The 20,327-nt window shown below is 42.3% G+C and overlaps 1 long non-coding RNA gene across 2 annotated transcripts; it reads left to right on the top strand.

Annotated features, from left to right (window-relative positions):
* The first annotated feature begins 9,340 nt into the window (after positions 1-9,340).
* On the top strand, positions 9,341-18,065 carry LOC117612085 (uncharacterized). 2 transcript variants are annotated; one of them, XR_004583295.2, is made up of 3 exons: positions 9,341-9,491; positions 14,522-14,888; positions 17,038-18,065. It is a non-coding gene; the product is annotated as an uncharacterized LOC117612085 (long non-coding RNA). The 2 variants fall into 2 exon arrangements; XR_004583296.2 differs by having other exon boundaries at positions 9,341-9,547.
* Positions 18,066-20,327: the final 2,262 nt, after the last annotated feature.

Below are 20,327 nucleotides of genomic sequence, written 5' to 3'. Positions count from 1 at the left end.
TCCAGTGGTGTAGAGGTCTTCAGGGTATTTTTGAACATCCTATATAGCTTGGATATTAGTTTTTCTTCATTTGCCTCTTGGACACGATGAAAGCGAAGAAAGTATGAAAGTACGGGCCGAGTTATCGGGTCTTCGCAGCATTATTATCGGATGGTATCGGTCGTTCCCTCGAGACGAGATCTTGTGTAATGGCAAAACGTGGTTCCGACGTTCGTTACAATAAAGCCCGCCGCCCCTGAAGAGCAGGGAGAAACCTGTTTAGTTTGGCTCGTACAAGGGCGGACCGGTGGTCGGGATTTTATTGGCAATATGCTATAATTTCCGACATTAGATGCCGCTGACGCTTTCTGGCTCTCATTATACCCGGCTGCGTTCTCTATATGTGATCTTTTCGCGAAAACCTCCACCGAATCCAGCCCCCTCCTCCGTGACCTTTCTGCGGATTCTGATATATGAAATTATGACGAGGGACATCGAAAATGGAACTATAAGTCCTTCCCACACGATCGTCTCTCGGCATCTGTCTGCCTCTGATGGTATTACTCGAAATACTTCGTAATGGGGGAGATCAGATAAATGAAAGGAAATGTGAGAATACATTATTTTCCATGTTATTACTGATTCTTCTTATTTATGTCTGTATAATCTGTACGGCGAACAGATAAGTTTGATGGGTGTTTGAAAACGGAAGAAATAATGGTAACGATTTTTCGATGTAGTTGATTAACATTTTTAACGTTTCTCACGTATCAAAAGTGTTAATAAGTATAGGTATAGTGAGTTTGGGAAAGCAGACAGACGGTGTTCGATCGTCAGCCAGGCAATCGGCGGGGTTGTAATTGGGGAAAAGGGGAGAAAGCTACTCAGGGCAAAGTTTCCTCAAGACATTAGTTTATAATTCGGCAATCCCGGATCAGTATTTGTCACGATTAGCCGATCCTTCCTCTGCTCTTCCTTCTTCATTTGAAACACCCGTAGCCGTACCACCGTTTTCATCCCTTTCTTCCTAAGTCTTAGCCGAGTTTTCATTATCCCGCCGAACTATTGTCATAGTTACGCACAATTTCAACACGACAATGCGTTGCCTTTGCGTACAATTCAGACAGACCCCGAAAGAGGGTTGAAACGTAGACAAAGCGAAAGCAACGAGTTGAAACTATGAAACTTCTCGAGTTCAAAGTGCGTTGGCATGGGTTATTTACTTCTTGAATTATGGATTAATGAAGATTCTACTTGGTAGCTTCTTCGATTAACCCAAACGCTATCTCTGTGCCATTTTTTCAAATTCGGCAATAATTTACAAGCTCGTTAAAAATTTCAAAATTCTTTTTTAGTAGTTACAATATGTTTCGTTTTTTTTTGTTTTACGAACATCAGATACACTCGGAAGTAAATGAAAGAACGGGCGAGAGGAAGGGTTGATCAGAAAGGAGGGAGTAGTCGTGTAATAGGAATAGGCAGCACAGTGCGCGAAGCTACCGGCGAACAATAAGCAATAATAGGTAATGCAATTCAAACTGTGAGGCTGGCAATACGGTAGAGCCCAACGGGGTGGTTACAATGCCGGGAAATGCAAGGCAGGCATTTCCTGCGAAACGCGGCGACGAAGAACGGAGACAATCGTACAATACAGGACGTTCAGGTAGTCTATTGCATATTTGCTTTTACGCAATTCTACTCGCGCGATATTACGCAATCACGATTTATCCGGCATGCGACGTAGACGAGTCCCGTTGTATTTAATCCGGTCGATTTGCCCGTATCATTTTTCGCCGATGAAAATACCTCAAACAGCTATTTTTCTGCCTTCCTCGACATTCGTGTAATTAGAATTTTCGTCTAGGGTAAGTCGGGTCCTTTAAGTTTGACGTTGTTTAATTTTATTATAACCAAGATTCATAAGACCGTTCTGGTGGAAACGTGTATGTAGTTTGAGAAATTTATTCACGAAAAACGGACGCGTCACATTCGGTTAAGTGGCCTGAAGCAACTTCCGGCTGTGTCCCCCGACGGAACTTACCACAGTTTTATTCGTTTTTACGTATGGCCAGGCTGGTGATAAGAAAATGCCCATGATATTTCACGTTTTTATATGCGACCGCTTATGCCTTGAGGTGTTGGCTGGCCTTGCGACCCTCTCTATAGAAACGTTACTCGCCCTGGCTACCTCCTGATATGCGAAATAAGTAGCCTCGGGCCATTACAAGTCCGTGGTCTCGTTAACTCGATGCCGTAATCCCTGAACCCTACACCGTAGAAAGTCCGCCCTTTTCCTTTGTCACCCCTTCGATCTGATTGTTTCTTCGGGGATAACTGTTCTCCCTAGAGAAATGTCCATTTATTGGAAGATCGATCGAAACTTGACACGTTACGTTTATTTCGTACGTACCAAAAAGATGACAGTAATCGCGTTAAAGTGCGCGGATACGAATCGAATGCACGTACACGTGTACGGGAAAAAGGCTGTTGAAAAAGCGATACACAGGTCTAAAGAGAAAATCGTACACGTGCGGTTGTAACAAGACGGCATTGTAGGAGGTTCGAGTGGCTATTGAGATGCTCGATTCCAGAGGTTCCCTGTCAGAAGAGCAGTGCCGGAGATATTGGAGGCAATGAGGCGGGCTACTTTTAACAAGACGACTTTCTACCACGTTCACTCCACTTCACCGATCTCCCCCCTTTTGGTTCGATACCAAACGATGCGCTGCTCGTTGTTATGGAATCCCATAAAATTACGAGCACCGCGACGAACCCATTGATCCTGACCCCCTGTAACGAACCGCAAGATGGCTTTACCCGTGAGAGCAGGATACGCGGATCGTCCTTTTTGCGGATGAATCTGTTTTCAATTCGACTGGTTTTCATACGAAGTCACGTGTGCGGATATTCAAACGGATATCTCAGGATTTTATTTTATAAATTTCTTTCGCTTCGTGACATGGATTTTTTTAATTACCACACTGCCTTTCGAATGTGCTGTCCACGATGTACGTGTCTGATGGTATTATTATTTAAATGCGAAGATAAAGGGTTAAAGAAACGTAGTGCGCCGAACAAGAGGACGATTTATCGAAATTTATCGAGTGTGCCAGGCAATTAGGCAAATAAGCAGTCTAACCGGGAGTAGAAGTGGTCGGGATGAAAACGGAAGGGGTGTAACGACAAACAATCTCTCTCTCTCTCTTTCTTCGTCCCGCATTCGTTCGTCGAGAACTGCGACATTTCATTTCATTTGTTCATCCCCTGGTTCCGCGTATTCTCCACCCCCTTCTTCCGCGTCGAATAGCCCTCGCCGCTTCAATTCGAAACACCCTCTAATTTGCTTCTACGAATGTGTCTCGCTTTTGATCCTGCTTTCCCGTATTGCCTTCGCGATACCCGTGACTTCTATTAATCGCTGATTTGTGAGCGAAAAAGCACCGCTCTTTCGGAAAACGAGCACGTAATTCGAGGAAAAGTTCGCCCCTTTTGCGATATTAAAAGTTAATCATTCGCTGTACCGATGAATAATCCATTCCGCTATCCATACGTTACGGCCGCCGCCTCGAGCAAATAACGTCTTCGTCGTCGCGCAACGGTCTCTTTTTCTTCGAAACTTCAGAAGAATGATGAAAAATCCAGGAACCAATTGTTGTTCTTTCCGAAGATCAAGAAGCAAGAGCTTCAGCATCTGTTGGCCAACGTTTATGGTTCATAATGCGGTTTTTTCGTATCGAATGACCAGCGTGAACGGGAATCATCAAACGTGGTCGCGCTGAAAGGAAGAACCGCGAAAGGTCGAATCGAGGCGGTAGAAAAAGAGCGTTGAACGAAGAAGGGAGTTACAGAGGGAGAAAAGTACGAGCAGGGCAAATGAATCCAGACGTTTTCAGCGGCACGTCGGCGCTTTTGTAAGCGGTCACAATCGTAAGATCATGCACCGGGTTTTTTTTCCCTTCTCCGCTTCCAAGAGGCGCAAGAAAAACCTTAAATTGATGCGAGTGGCTCGCGAGAGTAAGACGAATGTGCCGCCTCCCGGGCAAAGAGAACAGCCAGAGGATCGACGCGATTGGTAAAGATAGACGAAAGGAGAACGCCGATAATTAGTCACGCAGATTTGCTGGGTTTTGCGGACCGATTCAGACCATTTACATCAATAATACCACTCGCTTTCCGACCCTTCGCGCGGTACCCTTGATCACCCTTTCGTATTAGTTTTTACTTTCCTTCTAGACCGTTTCTTCTTTCAAAATTATTTTTGTTAAAAAGAAAAAGGATAAAAAAAGAATCTTTCTTCGGATGAATATGAAAATTCGTTTATTTGTAACATTGCCTTTTTACTAATTACTTAATTTAGTAGTGAGAAAAATTAGAATTAATTTTAATACAGTCAAATATAACCCAGGCATAGTATTTAAGGGTAAATCCCTGGTCAATGTATCCCTCCGATGAAGTCGGATGATGGAGCGAGTTGCAGCAGTTCGTATCGGTAGATTTGTTTCGTGTCACTTGCCAGGTGCACGAGCCGAGTGCCGAGAGTTACCCCAGCCCTATCATCGGCAGTTTCACGTGCACGCGTGGTCGCACAGCGAAAAAGAATCCGCGCAAATCGTGGGCGAGGGCGGGCGTTTCGACGTCTGGTCGGTGGTGGGACCGGTAAAAGGGTGACCGAGAGACAGCAGGTCTCTGGATCGGTATCGCGATCGACCCCGACGAAATTTTACGGATTCCTGTCTGTCCGCGTATAATATCAAGTTGACACGGCCGCTGTTTACACGTTTCTCGTCGCTCAGCTCGGACGCCTGTTCTGCTATCGACAGCTTCACGCTCGCCAGAGTTCTCGAAATGAGTTATTCCGTTGGCGGGAGGAAAAAATGGCGTGAGAGGGAGGAGGAGGGGGCTGGGAAAATATCGGTATACTGTCTCTCTCGTCGAAGGAAAATATTGTCGGTGACACGACCCCCTCTTGCAGAAGCGTGGCGGAACGAGGGTCGAAATGCCAGCGTTATTACGCGGCGGACTGAAGCGAAACTGCGAATCGTATGGTCGACAATCGCGCTGACTGGATAATGTATCGCGCGAATTGCCACTCTGAAATGGATCCACATTGTACGCCCGGCTGGTGTACATAATAATTGTGCCGCGTTCGTGTGTGGCCATCAGGGTGTCATTTGCTTTCACCGGGAGGGAGGGGATGATTACATTTTCAAGCACACTCACTGATTCCCTGAACTAGTTCATTCTTTATCTTTTATATTATATTCGATGCTTTGGATAGTTTGCCAGTTGTCCACCTACAAGGATTATTTAATAATGTAGGGCATGCTTGTTAAACTTAAACCAGTATTAATTACAGCATCATTAAACATAGCAATAAAAATTAATCAGCGGAATGCTATTTTAAAATGTGATAGTTCCGGGTATATTTCTGGGTGCTTTCATCAGTTGGAAAATAGAGAAATTTGAAAAACACGGAACGTTCAGGAGGGAGAGATCTTGCTTAAAATTCGACAAGCCGATTCGGTACAAACGGACGGACATGTGCGGCTCGTTAATAAATTCGCTCATAGCCGTATAACCCGACGAAATGACTTTAATTAAAAATATAGGCGAGCGGGAATTTTTGTCGGAATAACATTGAAAAGGAATACGCTAGCGTGGAACAGGCGGTATCAGGTCCGTTTCGTTCTCGTTCATTTTTTCCTTTTTCGGGGCGAGAGGGAGGGAGGGAGGGAGGGAGGGAGGGGGATGGGTGAACCAGGGAGCGATTTTCCTGAATGCCTGCGGCCGAAAAGAAAGTCCCGTTCTGTATTCACGTTCATTACCTATATTTTTCTGTCTTATGCGGCTCGTTAAACGCGACGTGCTTAATACGGAAACTACCGGCGTCAGCCAACGACCAGCATTGCGCCGCTGCTCGGATTTTCATATTTCACTTCAATCTCCACTTCAGCAGCTCAACATACATTCCCGGGAAAGGTCGGACACTCGTGCGGAATTCATTGGGCCGCGCGACGAGTGCGGAGGGAATTTACATCTGCGGCTGGACCGCTGGATGGCTCTTCTACACGAATATTATTTAGTGATAATTATTACCGGCGCTGTCTAACTGCTTGTCTGTTCGCCGATAGTACTCTTCAAAACGAGGCTTGAAAGACAATACCACGGAGTAGGAAAGCCGAACCGATGAAAGTAGTTTTTTAGAAAATTATTACTTTATACATTGGTTTCTAACTTTTTAAACGCTCGATATACCGTTATCTTCACCGAGATTCATTTTTTTGCCGAGATTAATAAGTTGTCCAATAATGTTCGCGTGATTATCAAATACAGATAAATGAACGATGATCGCCTGTGGGGTTGAAGGATCTGAGCAACGCGGCTCCACACCATCGCGCTCTTCCCGCTTTATACACACGCGTATACAGATAGAAAGAGAGATGGAGAGAGCGAATAAACGAACACGTGGGGTAGCGGGTGCGCTGATGATCCGTCAGCGACGCCATAACGTATAAGCAAAGCGATGATAACATCAGCGGCACTTATAATGTAAATTAGCTGGTGACACTCGACTCGGTAACAGAGTAATGTAATGCGCGAATAAATAGCAACAACTGGCCGGGCGCATCGCGCTGTCAAATGCGTCCTGAACTCTCATAAAGCACCGTTGGCTGCACCAATTCGTCCGCGTGGGCGTGAGTTGGTAGGTATGCTTCTGATGGAAATATTGACTATTACGCGGCGACCGGGAATGTGTATCATTGAATTGCCACTACCATAAATATGCCGAAATTCTGCCGGCAGCATTTCATACTTTTGATTTATCCGTGACCAGACCACGGTTACAAGTGACACGGCCCCATGTACGTTCGGATCCTTAGGCCTCTCGTCCCTACACGTTTTCCATGGTAAAGCAGCGCTATCCGTGAATCCAGTCATTTTACTCTGGAGAGAACTTAGGGTACCTTTTTACGTCATGCTAAATGACATTTTGTCCGATGGAGGTATGACATACTCCACCATTTTTGAAAGCAATATTACGTTCTTATTAAAAATCCTTGGTACTTCGTTTTGTTCCAGCGAGTCTTTATTGCTGAGCAGCCGAGGTTGTGGAAGCATTTTGTATCTCGTTTTATAGTTTGAGTAAAAAAGAAAATTTTCTGGTTGGGAAGTCTTATTTAAATTATTATCTCACATTTTATAACTAAACATTTTTTATTATGTATACCTATTTTAAGAACGTTGAAAATGTAAACTAATAACGTATTCCCTAACTTAACATTTTTCAAGTGCTGTCTACTTCACAAATTCAGAACCCATTTTTTCAAGACACCTTTTACCTTTTCACTTCCAGTATATGCATACATCAATGTTCGTTTCGATAGGTTTTTGCCATGCGTTTTAATTAAAGCCTTTGCGAGTACGAATGTAAATTTGCCCCGTCCAATTAGGGCGGAAAGAGGCGATGTTCAATCGAAAAGACGAGAAATTAATCCGTTTCCAATTAGACGGATCCGCATAAAGTGATTCGCTTTCAAGCTCGCGTTTAATGGCCTGAATAGAGTATTACCGAAACTTTAAGGTCGCTATCTTTCAGGGTGCGTGTGTCCGATGTTGAAGATGAGGCTGTCGGTGCAAAAAAGGCCCTGCCTTCGAACCTAGAAGCTGGGGTATTCCGTAACCGTTTGCATTAGTAATTCACAGAGCGGCGTAAATGATACGTTCAATCCCATGGATGAATTAATAAACATAAATAAAGAGGCTGTGCCTCGCGCTGACTAATGACGTATTTACCGGGCCGGGTGTTAGAGTCGAAACACGTCGAGTGTAAGCGTATGGCAGTTCATTAAAATTTACGTTATAAAGCGGTCGAGCGTTGACACATTCAACACGGACGTAATAAAGCAATGCTTTAACGCAATATCGTTGAACACCCCTTTTGAATTACCTTCTCTTACCTGGCGATGACGATACTGTTTCATGATTCTTTTTTCGAGAGGACTGAGAGTTTAACCTGTTACATCTCCATTTTTTTCAAAGGTGAAGTGTTAGAAAGTCGCAGTGACAAAATCACTTTTCGATTGCACCAATAATAATAATTTTCCTAACTGTGTACATATGGGTATATATTTTGATAAACGACTTCTTAATAATTAACATTTATCCCTGTACTTTGAAATGCAAATGTAACAGTCATGGAAGTCTGCTTTTCGATGAATTAGTGAGGTACTATCGATAGCACCGGGTACGGTGTTATTAATAGAGCGACATGTGTTGCAGATCGCTCGGCTTGTATCGATACCCGCGTCCAATTGCACGTTAATTATTAATGTCCTGTGTCTGACAATAACGCGAATATTGATGAGATTATCAATAATTTCGCGGTTTCTGGGCATCGCTTTTCACCACGATTTACTTCCAACAATGAACACCAATATTGACTGCAGTATTTTTCTTTCCAATGTATTCGGAAGTTTTCCTATCAATTTAAGAGCCATTCGTAAGACTTAGAATTATTATAGAGAGACAAGTGGAATGATTCATGTTATAATCATATTACAATTTCTTCCCTTTTTCGGTGGAAAATTTACGGTAATCGTAGTGATCCACTGGTTACCTTAAACGCGGCAATTCCTTTTCCCGTTTCCCTTCACGCTAGCAATTAAAAGCTCGATTCAGCGTCGTTATTCGAAACAGCTGCGTTTCAAACACAAAAGCGTCCTCTCGTTAATGCTCTTCATGGACGACGTGACAAGCTTTCGCGGTTATCAAAGACATATTTTAATGCGATGCAAATATACTTCTAATTACGATGAAAATATGTTTGAAAAAAAAAAAGAATATTAGGAGATAAAAACCTTTGAATATTCAACAATGCTATTGAATTTACTATTAGTAGGTAACAAAGAATTCTTTCGTCTTTCATGATATTTCATTTCATAATACTTGACTTTATTGAAGCTTAGATATCTGTAATTTCTCTTTCTACAAAAGTAACAATAGTAATTAAATAAATTAAATTCTGTCAAATCCTTGGTACATGTAGGATCATTCTGTAAAAGAATGACGAGTACCAAAATTTTCCGATTTTTAACACCATCCTTTTCCGTTATAAATGGAACACTTAATTGGAAGGCAAAATAAATAATTTGACGAACATTGCCGTTGCGTGAACGCAGGGACCGCATGCGAAGCTTATGCCGAGGCGTTGCCCGTATGACGCGGTCACGCGGTGTGTGACGTGTGAAATGGAGCACGGTCCCTCTATAATTATATGTATCCTATTCCCCTATCTTCGATGCCGTTGCGATCAACGTGGCACGAACGCGTTCGCGAAACGTGGAAAGTGCATTGATGCAGCGTCGCGGCGCCTCCGGTGCACAGCGTGCGTGTGCTCACCGCCAAACCCAGCCATCGGACGTGTGGATCGTTCCTGCCCTCGTTCCGCACCGATGACCGGTCCATCGTTTCGACCAGCACCAGGACAATCGGGATCATTGCATCGCATTCCCGTACGTACGAGTTGCGCGTTCGGATAATTACCGTATGCCGAGGAAATATTGGACCGGTCAGTTAAATTTCATTAACAAGTGGTGGAATATAGTTGGGATAAAAGGAAGAAAATATCAAGATAAAACGTTCAATTGAACCCAAGTTGTAATTATCAAGTTTAATATCATCCAATCGGTTTTTTTTATTATTTGTATAGATGTATAATTTCATTTATTTAGGATTACAAAGACCCTTCAGATACTATGAATCGACGTCTATTCTATCAGGAGGATCTTTGGGGAGGGACTTTAAACAAACATCATCTAGTTTAGTGAGGGGTTGTATCGGGTATACGAGGATCTCGTGTAAACATGACAGAGTCGGTGCCACTTGAAACGTCCACGAAGGGCTGGTAGTTTTCTTAAGTCAACGCGGAAGCCCCCTGTCTCGTTTGAGACAGGTTAGGGCTGCTCTTGACTTCGATTTATCCCAGCTTCTGATCTCTCTGTATTTCTTTCGGCTTTGAACGGCTGATAACGTTACCTCTTCAAATCACTTTACCTTAACCCCTTAATTAATAAGCTGAAACCTAGAAGACCTTCACTCTGTTCTGATGTCCTTTTTTTTAATTTATTTATGCATTTATACGTATATTTAATTATTCCTTGAAAAATCAAGTGTCCACTCGACAAACAAATGCTCCGACCCTTGTTCACTCAGGTAGCTGAAAGACGAGACTGTATCTTAATTTGGTAACTCTGTCATTTGCATAAATAATTTTCTTAACACGAGGTTCCCTTCTCGAGTATAACAATTCCACGTTAGAGAAGCTGTACAGTACATAACGAGTGGCCATTTTAACCCCTTTTCCTCGCGAAACATAAATAATGATCGTCGCTAATTTGGCCTGGGCGCAACCCTTGGCCGGTGGCGAACGTAAACCACGCAATTATAATGCCGCCACATTAGAATTTATACCGCTGCCGGCAACAAGCAGCCTCCTTCTTCAACCTTTTTTTTCTCCTAAAGCTTACATCCTTAATCCAGTTGAAATATCTTTTTCCCGCGACCTCTGTATCGACCTCAGGATTTAAGCCATTTAATTAAGTCAGTCCCACTTGCAGAAACCGATTATAATTTTTCAGATGTCTACGACTTAAGGCGGATTTGTATTAACTCGTGGGTGTCTATGACTTATACGTCCTTGAATTGACGATGCAAAACGCTGTACTATGATTTTTCAATTTGTAATTAATTTAAAAAATTAGGAAAGCATCGTCCGTTTCTTTGTCGAGAAACACAATCGATTGAATGGTGCGTGATAGATCTGCGATATTTCTACTGTGTAATGTGCAGCAATATGCGCGGCGTTAAATCAAATCCAATTTGAGCCCTTACGCGTCGTGCACCACAGCACAGAGTAGCACCTGACAAACTCATTGGTCTGACTAATTGAATCATTCGCCGTTCAATCGCTTTACGCGTGCTATACGTGTGTGCTGCACGATCGTCGAACGTCTGTCGCGTTTGTTGTTCAGCTAGCAATTGCTGGGACCGGTGTATGTATGTCGGGCTGCATCAAGGCTAACTTCACCGATTAAAGCCTTAGCTTTGAATTAACACGATACGTAAGATAGACATTTGTACCTCATTTAATTTCTTTTTCCTTGAACCAAACTCGAGATATAAATCATTTCAATTGCATGACTCGTCCTGTACATATGTATACAGATAAAAAAAAATTGTGTCGCTAAATCAAAACGGTGACACTTCTGTGTGTCCTCTCGTAGGAGGCCCTCAAAGAACAGTAACATGTGTAGTAAAAGGATTCAGGGTGGCCATTCGAAACGTCAGTGAAAGTGGTCCACGTCCCTCGTGGTCTCGACTACAACTTTCAAGTTTCGGTAGCTGGCGCCAGACCTGTCTGAGTCTGTTTAAAACATGAAGTGTCTGACCGGCTTTTCCGTTCAGAACCGTTCGAACCGACCCTCTAGAAACGAACACTCGAAGGGTACTCGATATCGTCTCGACTTTGCAAGTCACAGATCTGGTTATGCTTTTCTTTCCAGCAGACTTCTGCGGAGGGAAGTTTATTTATTCGTATCAGCCCTCCTGCTGACGCGACTCGTCGTTAACTGATTCGTTTAATGATTCTACGTGTTTTGACAAAACGAAATGGAAGCTGTTGGATTACTTAAAATTTTCCATAAGCGCTCGATGAACAGGATTCTTCGGGTTTATTTGGTAACACCGATCGAAAGGAAGATGAGCACGCTAGGAGGACAATGCCGCGTCTCGTGGACGCTTTGGTCGGAGAAATACAATGGTAGTCAATAATGCGTATGATTTGTGCAATAGGCGTCTAGTGCAGGTGCAGCCGGTGCCGCGCAATTCGACGCTGCGAAATCGTTCTACCTCGAAACATCACCGATGCACATGTGCGCCCACTGTGATATCCGTACCGAGTTGGATCGTACGCGTCCATGTTACGTGCATTCGTGCTCGTCATTACGTGCAGCGCTTGCCCGATACGTATCTAGCCATTATTTCCCTTACGTTTACACTATTGGTCACCGTTCGTTATGATTCTTTACACCCTATCTTGCATATTAGGTCGGGCGGAAAAATTTACATTTTTACCTCAATACGTGCATACAATTAAATATACCGTGCAAGTAAAAACGAATCTCGGCATTTTGCAAGCAAAAGAAATTCAAACTTGGTCGCTCAGCAAGGTTTATGTTTGAGAAAAAAAGAAAGAAGAAAGAAAACACTTTTGGTAATTTATAGGACACCGTGACATTCTGTCTGGACTTTATAACACGCTTTATGGCGAGGCGCAAACAAGACCAACTGATAAGTAGCTATCTACCATGTTAAACATGTTATCCTAACGTGTTACAGACATGTCTACGCCGTAGCACAGATAAGCAACAAGTGTGCAGTTCACATCGAGCCGTTTGGGAAAAGGTATTGTGTACTCGCCGTATGTACTGTTAATTGTCTCTTGTTTCCTCCCCCACCGTCGTCCCTCTGGACCACCCTATCTTTTTTTTTTTTCGGTCGAACCGTACTGAATAACGCCATGATTACCGATATGGAACGACGTTTTAATCATCGAACGAGTTTCCACCCTTCATGGTTTTCCCTGCGCGAGTATTTGTCTCTGTTGAAGAAAGAACGTCGAAACGAAATCGTGATAATTCTGTAGGTAATTTGTCTGTGAAACAAAATATCGTTTCACAGCTAATATCTCGTTTGTCTATTTTCTTTTTCGATTAGAAAATGAGGGTAATGAAAATTCTTTCTCCGTTTCAATGAATCATTTTAAATAATAGTTGTTCTCTAAGGACGGAGTTAAATAGGAGAACAAAACGAGAGAATGATCGCGGAAACCCTGAAAAAGCCGTATTTCACGGAAATAGCCGATGGAGCCTCCTTATGGTCAGCAAATATAATAAAGTCGAGGTCCATATATACGTGCTTATGGTCTCAGCCAGGGTAGACCCCAAGAAAGAGCAACGGTATGCCGCACGGGGCAAGAAAAAGGGGAGACGCGAGCCAGGGTCGTCATATTTTCTGATCTTCCGCCAATAAACTCCATTACTATTTATCAGGCTAATGCGTCCTTATAACTCCCATTAACAACAATCTATACGGTATCACGCATTAGTAGCCGAACACACACGAAACTGTGGTTATATCGATCTTCCATCATGGAGAAATGGCCTATTAATCGTATATAACCTTATCTCTTAGGTAGAGATTTTAGAAATATAGTACTCTTATATTTTGGTAAAAATATTTAATATTTAAATTACATTGAATGTTTTAAACTAGGTACAATTTGTTATTATTAACAAGCACTCTTTCATAACCCCTTAATAAATCATTCACGTAACATATTTTACTTAACAGACTGTATCTGAAAAAAAATCTGAAATAACATTTATAATATTCTCGTCAAGTATTACATTACCCTTAAAATGTATTTTATCATTCGTTATTATCACAAACAAAAATGTATCAAAATGGTTCAAATACACAGACATCCTCCATGCGAGATGCAACTGTTGACCGGTTATCTGATTAACAATAAATTATATTTCCATGTAACTTCTTATACGTTTATCGTATATCAAAGTAATTACAAACTGCAACGTACAGTGAGTGTGAAAAGTGTTCTTACAGCAATCAGTTTTAAACCACAGATATTGAAATAATGAGGGAAAGTTAATGAAAATAATTCACAAATATACGAGTGTTAATTATGTTAGTATTTAATAGTTAAATTAATTTAAAATTAATAAGAAAAATTTAATAATCATATCCAATGACAAACCGACATCTACAATATAAATTTGCATAAAAATTAACTATTTATTTATAAAAATTAGTTGATAAATTGCATTGCTTTGCGAATATTTTCTACGCTCACTGTATATACATAGGGTTTATTTAATAAGATTTAATCAAACCAACTGCCACGGAACACTGCATAACTTGAACACGTTACACAGTCTGCCGACTCCTTGAATTGCCTCGTATGAATGTTCCTCGTTCCCACTGATTTTATGAAAACAGCTTGCACGAGACGCATTAAAACATCGTTCTTCTTCCGTCAAGTGTTTCTAGAAATTTTTCAAAATACCAAAATGCCTTCTTAGAATGTGTCGTAAGCAATTAGACCAGGTCGATATCGTTAAACATCTGTAGTTTGTAGCCTTAGAAAAATAGAGGCGGAGATCATAGTCTATTTACCGACACGACCCTGAACTAGACTAAACAGTGTCATAGGTCGTGGCGATCGTCTGTGTACATAAACATGAAGGGTCTTTAGCTAGTAGCAACCACTCGACCACCATCTGCTTCAAGGGTTACGGCAGCCGTAAATAATTTTCTGAATGAGTTTAGGACTGGAAATCTTTGAAAGTGATTATTTTCCTTTTAAGAAATTAGAAGCACAGTGTTTTTGAGCTAATCTCCCTTAAGTTTTTTGATTACTGATATTTTGTATTATTTATTAATTCACGTTTATTTATTCGATCAGTTACAGGAGTCAACAAAATACAGAGGTTCTTAAATTTCGGAAGCTTCATTTCCACGGTGATAAAATGAACGCGAAGGAAAAGTTGAAACGCGAGTTAGCGTGGAGGAGCGTGGGGCAGGCAAGGATCCAGCAGCGGTGCACGATGTAATATAAACGTCGTAAAATAGGAACCAGGTGAATCGTATAATTCGCGAGGGGGAGGAGGGAAGGACCGAAAGGAGGTTCGTCGAGTAATTCTCAACCATGCTGCGACACGTCCCTCTTTCTCCGCGCACGCATTACCACGAACCACCACGTATGACGACCGCATCGCACACGTGCTGCTTATATCGCTCTCGGCACGAGGGAGCCTCGCCGGAAGGAAGGGGTGAGCTTTGTGTAATATACGAAGAAACGCGGTCACATCCGATTTCATTCGGCGCCGTTTCTTTCCTTTTTCTTTTACCATGTTGCGTGAAAATATCTTCGAGTATTCTTCCAGCTAAGAAATGGATAAATTTGAAAGTTAAAGCAGCATTGCGTGTCCACTTGGATAATTAGTATATTAGTACGTTTAATCTGAAACGAACGGAGGATACACGATGGTGCATAAATTTATCGCTGACCTATGTGCATATTCAGTTCCATCGCAGATTTGGTGGATCCACAAAAAAAAAATCGCTGACACCACCTGGGAGTCGTTCCGTTATCGTCGCGTATTTGATTTTCCCTGCAGCCCCTTCCACCTGTCGTTAATGCCGCACGTATCCTTCGGTAAACAACGAAGCAGCAGGTTGTTCAGATTTTATTTGTCGAGCTCGACAGTGCCCTTCTCTATATCTACCTTTTCGCTTATCGTAGCCGAACGCATTGAGAGTGGCCCGTCGCTTCCTTCTTCCTCCTACGACCCCACCACCGCCACCAAATCCGTAGACAGCCAAATATTAAAGTTTCCCCTTCGTGCGTACCGATAACGACAAGAGGTCCTGCTTTCGACCGCCGCGATACCATCTTTATTCCCCGCGACTATAAAATTTTACAATCGTCGGACAGGGATTTTTATCGACGTGGCAGCTCGTCGTTCCTTTTCTTTGCCACGCTTTTTATATACAAAGGAAGTCTCTTTTGTGGATTCAGCCGTTCGAACTTTGATATTAGAAGAAAGATTCAGTCGTTGAGTAAGGGTTGCTAGTTTAGGGTAGAAATGAAATTTTTCAAATTAGAACGATACGAATGATTTCTGCCGTAATACTTAGCAGTTTGTCCATTAGCCCGCGTGGCCGAAAATTATTTGCGACAGAAGGACAATAGGTGGGCGCGCGGCAAACAAGTTAGCAGTCGCCTGATTCCGCGGAGTGGCAGCCCCATAATTGTTACGACATAACCTCCAGATAATCGCATCTAAAGTTTCAGGACGTTTCGTCGGAGTTAGTTGCCGGTTTGCTTGGAGCTGGGCATTTAGCCCGTATTGTCGTGCATATGCCAAGCGTGGATGTACACGCTCGGAGGCCTCTTTGCCTACAGGCTCGTTCAAACGAAACGTACGTGTTTCTACCTTGTACCATGCACCCGAATGCCCGTAATCCATTCACGGACCAACTGGTTAACCTATGTTACCGTACAATGGCCTCCGTTACTTCAACTTGTCGGTCATTGTGTGCGTCTAATACGCTTCGAATAGTGTAATTCAGAGTTTATCCCCTTCCTCAGCTGCAGAGGTCACGTTAACCCATTGCTGATGAGGTGCAGTCTCAGGACAGTTAATGTTAGGTTTTAAGTTTATTCCAGTGGTTTGCGAACCTACCAGAAGAAGATGGCGTTTCAACGAAATCTTCAGGGTTCTGAAGCTTTTATTAATTTCTCGTTTATTTTAACTGTTCCTGCAGTCAGTAGGGTTTAGGTCGTACGCAGTGAAACGGCAAGTGAGATGTACAGGGTGATGCACGAGATCACGATTAACGGGAAAGCGAACGACCGCACGAATTAACGCTTGTTTCCAAAAGCCCTAACGTGGCTGCGACAATTCTTGAGTGCTGTCTGCTGCAGAGGTAACCAAAGAGAGGAGTAGAATCCGGCTGAGAGAGAGAGACAGAGAGAGAGAGAGAGAGCGAGGACGATACACCTACCCCTTCTAACTGCTTCCTACCAACCAACCCCTTTCTCTAACCCCGGGGATGCGAAGCAACCACGTTAAACGTTGGTAATGTTAACGTAAATAGATTATAACACTCTGTTAAGCAGGCAGGCAGGCTCGGGCCTCGGCTCGTGCGAATTACTCACGGATCGCGTGACACGTTCCCCTGTCCTGCCAACCACTGCTTTTGGCTATCAACCTACGTGCTACACGCGTCGACGACGCTGTCCCACCACCCTCTGCACCCTTACCCCACCTCACCCCACATTCAGTTTCCCACCGTGTAAACGCGATGTCGTGTTTTGGAACCGGTGACAAACGAAAACGTGCTCGCGCGATGGAAATTATTCGAGGTTTCGGTTTTGACGTTTCTTCATCCTTCCTTTTTTTTTTTGGTTTTCAGGAAGGACGACCAGCGTGTCTGCATCCGAGGCGAAATACCGGAGGTCGATCCTGGTGCAACCCTTTATCTAAATGTTATTGCAGCTTGTATCGTATTAAGAAACAGTTTTGGAAGCAGGTGTAGTCGGTTCACACTAGGCACAGGAAATTGGTTATCCTTATTTTGGGCCAGATAAGACTTTATGGGGAATTTGCTTTTAAACGTGCCGCCTTGATAGAATGGCCCCTGTTTAACGATATGCCACTCCTAAAGTCAACAGAACGCCGGTGAATTCGTTCTTTGTTTAACAGCGAACTGGTGCACTTGTATCCTCTGATGCATTTTATCTTTGTTCGTAGATTTCTGTTATTATTGCCTTTGCTCCAGCTGCTTTTTCGGATGATTACTTCCGGTTCTTGGTATTCTCACGCGCCGCTGGGATATGTACGCAATAATATGGTCGTAAGGTTTTTATGACGGGACGTCTTCTGCTTCGTGTTTCTATGTTCGAGAACTTCCTTCCGCGTCGATACAGAATTTGCTCTCACAGCAAAATTGTATACCCCCTTTTATTGTTTTGCGTGCGTCTGTATAGACGAACTTACAAAAGTTCATTAAAAATTGTGCAGCTAAATTGCTCATTCATAAAAGGGGTGCAGCACTTTATGATACAAAATAATCCGTTCATTAATTATTTACAAGTTTGATAATATATAATAAAATAATATTGTAAAATAGAAAGGAAAAAGTATCCCTTAGAACGTAGTTTCTCAATTCTCTTTCTCCAGATCAAAAGCAATCTTACTTTTACTATTCCCTTTTCCCCAAGAAAATATTTACTAGACTTTCGGGTCAAAATGTTAGCCGCGCTCTTTATAGTTCCTTAAAAGGTGCGGCACATTTGCAGACACGTGCTCTCCTAGATGTCCTACTCTTTTACACGCATTGCGTGTACGTTCACGTGACAGCCACCTAAACAGGGGTTAATACATCTCTACGGGTGGGGAGTTGAAATCATTTATAAGCTATAAATGGGGATTTTTGGTCTGCCAACGTCTCCCTTATGTACCCAATAAAAGTGTACTTTGTTTCGACGAGACACGACCACTCTTTCCAGACACTCTCCTCTACCGACTTCTTTTATCTCTTATTTACAACTCTTTTATTTGCCGATTCCATCTGAATCAGACCCGACTTTGTTCCTCTCCTACCTCTAAACGTAAAGTCATTTGGATTTTCCCATTTTCCTGGGTCAAATCCTTAGCTAAGTTTTCGTTGCTTTATAGACCATGTTCTTTATCAAGATTTTAATTCAGACTTGATTTGAATTTAGAAAGAATTAGATTTTATGTTCAATGATGCAAAATATAATTATTTAAGAATGAAATTATGAAAAGTAAAATCGTGCATTTTCCATGACTGTTGGAGCTTATGACGATATTGGCGTGGAAATATTCAAATCCATGCGACGCTCACAATAATTTCGATATTGCCCTCTGTTCCCGCTGATCATTTCGCTAAGTACCGCGTGACGGCTGAATTTCACGGATATGCAAGCGATATCTATTGTTGGATATATAAAAAAAAAAAAAAAAAAAAAAAAAGGAAAAACACGCGTATTCAATGTTGCGCTGACTCTTTTTTTCGTGTTCATCTGCCTCGGCGCATACATTTATTCACGGTTGGTTAAGCCAATGTTTTATAAAGTGAACCACCCATACTTCCGTTCCTGAATTTACCTGCAACCGTGCGTTATTTTAATACGCGGTCCTTCGATTTTTTAATATCCGTTTCGAGTGAAACCGATTCACTGAACATTTTACCTGGATTTCAGGATAATTCATGGTTAAACAATCTCTCAGTCAAACGTATATCTATAAAAATTCTACGAGATTAATGAAATATCGTAAAAGAAAACTTTAGAATTAAATTAATAATTGAGTTATTTCAAAAATTTAGGAACAGTTTTGAAAACGCATCTACTTTTTAATTTTTTCAAAAGAATCATTAAAAGGATTCGAACGTTATCAACGCGGCATCAATATTAGTCGGTGTATACTTGATCCCATCCCTAAAAGCAATCCGCAATGCTACGTTCTCTCATCAGGTAGCAGCAGACTGGAACATTAGCAATTCCAATATGGCCGCGGGCAGGCTTCCGTAGAAACAATGTCGAAGATTACCGACCATGCGGGAACGTCACCGCACCACGGAGACCATTCAACGAAGATGATCACATTGTTCGACACGATAATATTTGTCACCGAAAATAACGGCCAAAAAACTGAGAAGGAATAGAGAGTCGGGCGCATATCCATTGAAACGCAGACAATGCGAGGAATTCATCTGGCTGCCCGCTCGCTTCCTCCTCGAATCCTCTTCTACCGGTCGTCCCAGCTTGTCACGTGACACGCGCCAAATTAAAAACTCGCTTTCCCTGTTCCTTTTTACTAGACCGACGTCAGATATCGAGATGGTTCATCGAAGAACCGACGAATTTTCCACCGAATATTTTCCTTCTTCTTCATAAATTTTGACTGTAACGTCAAAAGCAAAGTGTTTATTGGGTCGATCCATAGCTTTAACTTATAGTTTTAACAGCATCACTTAAATGTGGATGATATGGCAGTCAACGTGATAAATATTCTGATTACAAGCGTTATGATAAATTGCGGTTGAAAATATTGACAGAGCTGTTAGGTTTGATCCACGATCGGATGGAAAGCAAGCCTGAAAGCTTCAGTTTCCATGAACATGGACAGTTATCGAGATTGCCGAGGGTACGGTTATCACGATGAAGAGAATGGAGGATCCCATTCAGCCGGGGCTCTTGCCCCGGGCGCAACGACATTGGAATGTGAAGCTGAACGACTGTCATTGTTGTCATTTTTACGGGCATTAAAATCGGGAGTCGGTTACCGTTCTCTGGCGAATTTTCGATTCCACCGGTAATGAAAGTTCCAATCCGTATGGAACTTTGGAGGCTATCGTTAAACCGCTTTGACATTTCTACTTATTACACAGTCAATAGCCTAACTGCGAAGTACGAATTCAGTTCAGGTAGAAATAATATTTTTCAATCGTAGATAAATGAAGAAAACAAAAAATATAATAAAAATGATTCTAGGTGTATATTTATGTATTAAGCATTTTCTGTCGGGAAGCAGTCGTAGCGAAAGGGTTAAGGAAGCTGAAACGAGCAGCTGGAAGAATACAGATGCCGCATCAAAGCGACAGATACTTGAAGTGACAGAGAAGATCCGTCTTGGCGAAGACAAGTTCAGCCACGGGTATGGCGAGCGTGCAACGGG

This window comes from Osmia lignaria, chromosome 15 (genome assembly GCF_051020975.1).
Source record: "Osmia lignaria lignaria isolate PbOS001 chromosome 15, iyOsmLign1, whole genome shotgun sequence".
Taxonomy (NCBI): Eukaryota; Metazoa; Arthropoda; class Insecta; order Hymenoptera; family Megachilidae; genus Osmia; species Osmia lignaria.
Note: the sequence above shows the minus strand (reverse complement) of the source record. Positions and strands in the feature narration are given on the sequence as shown.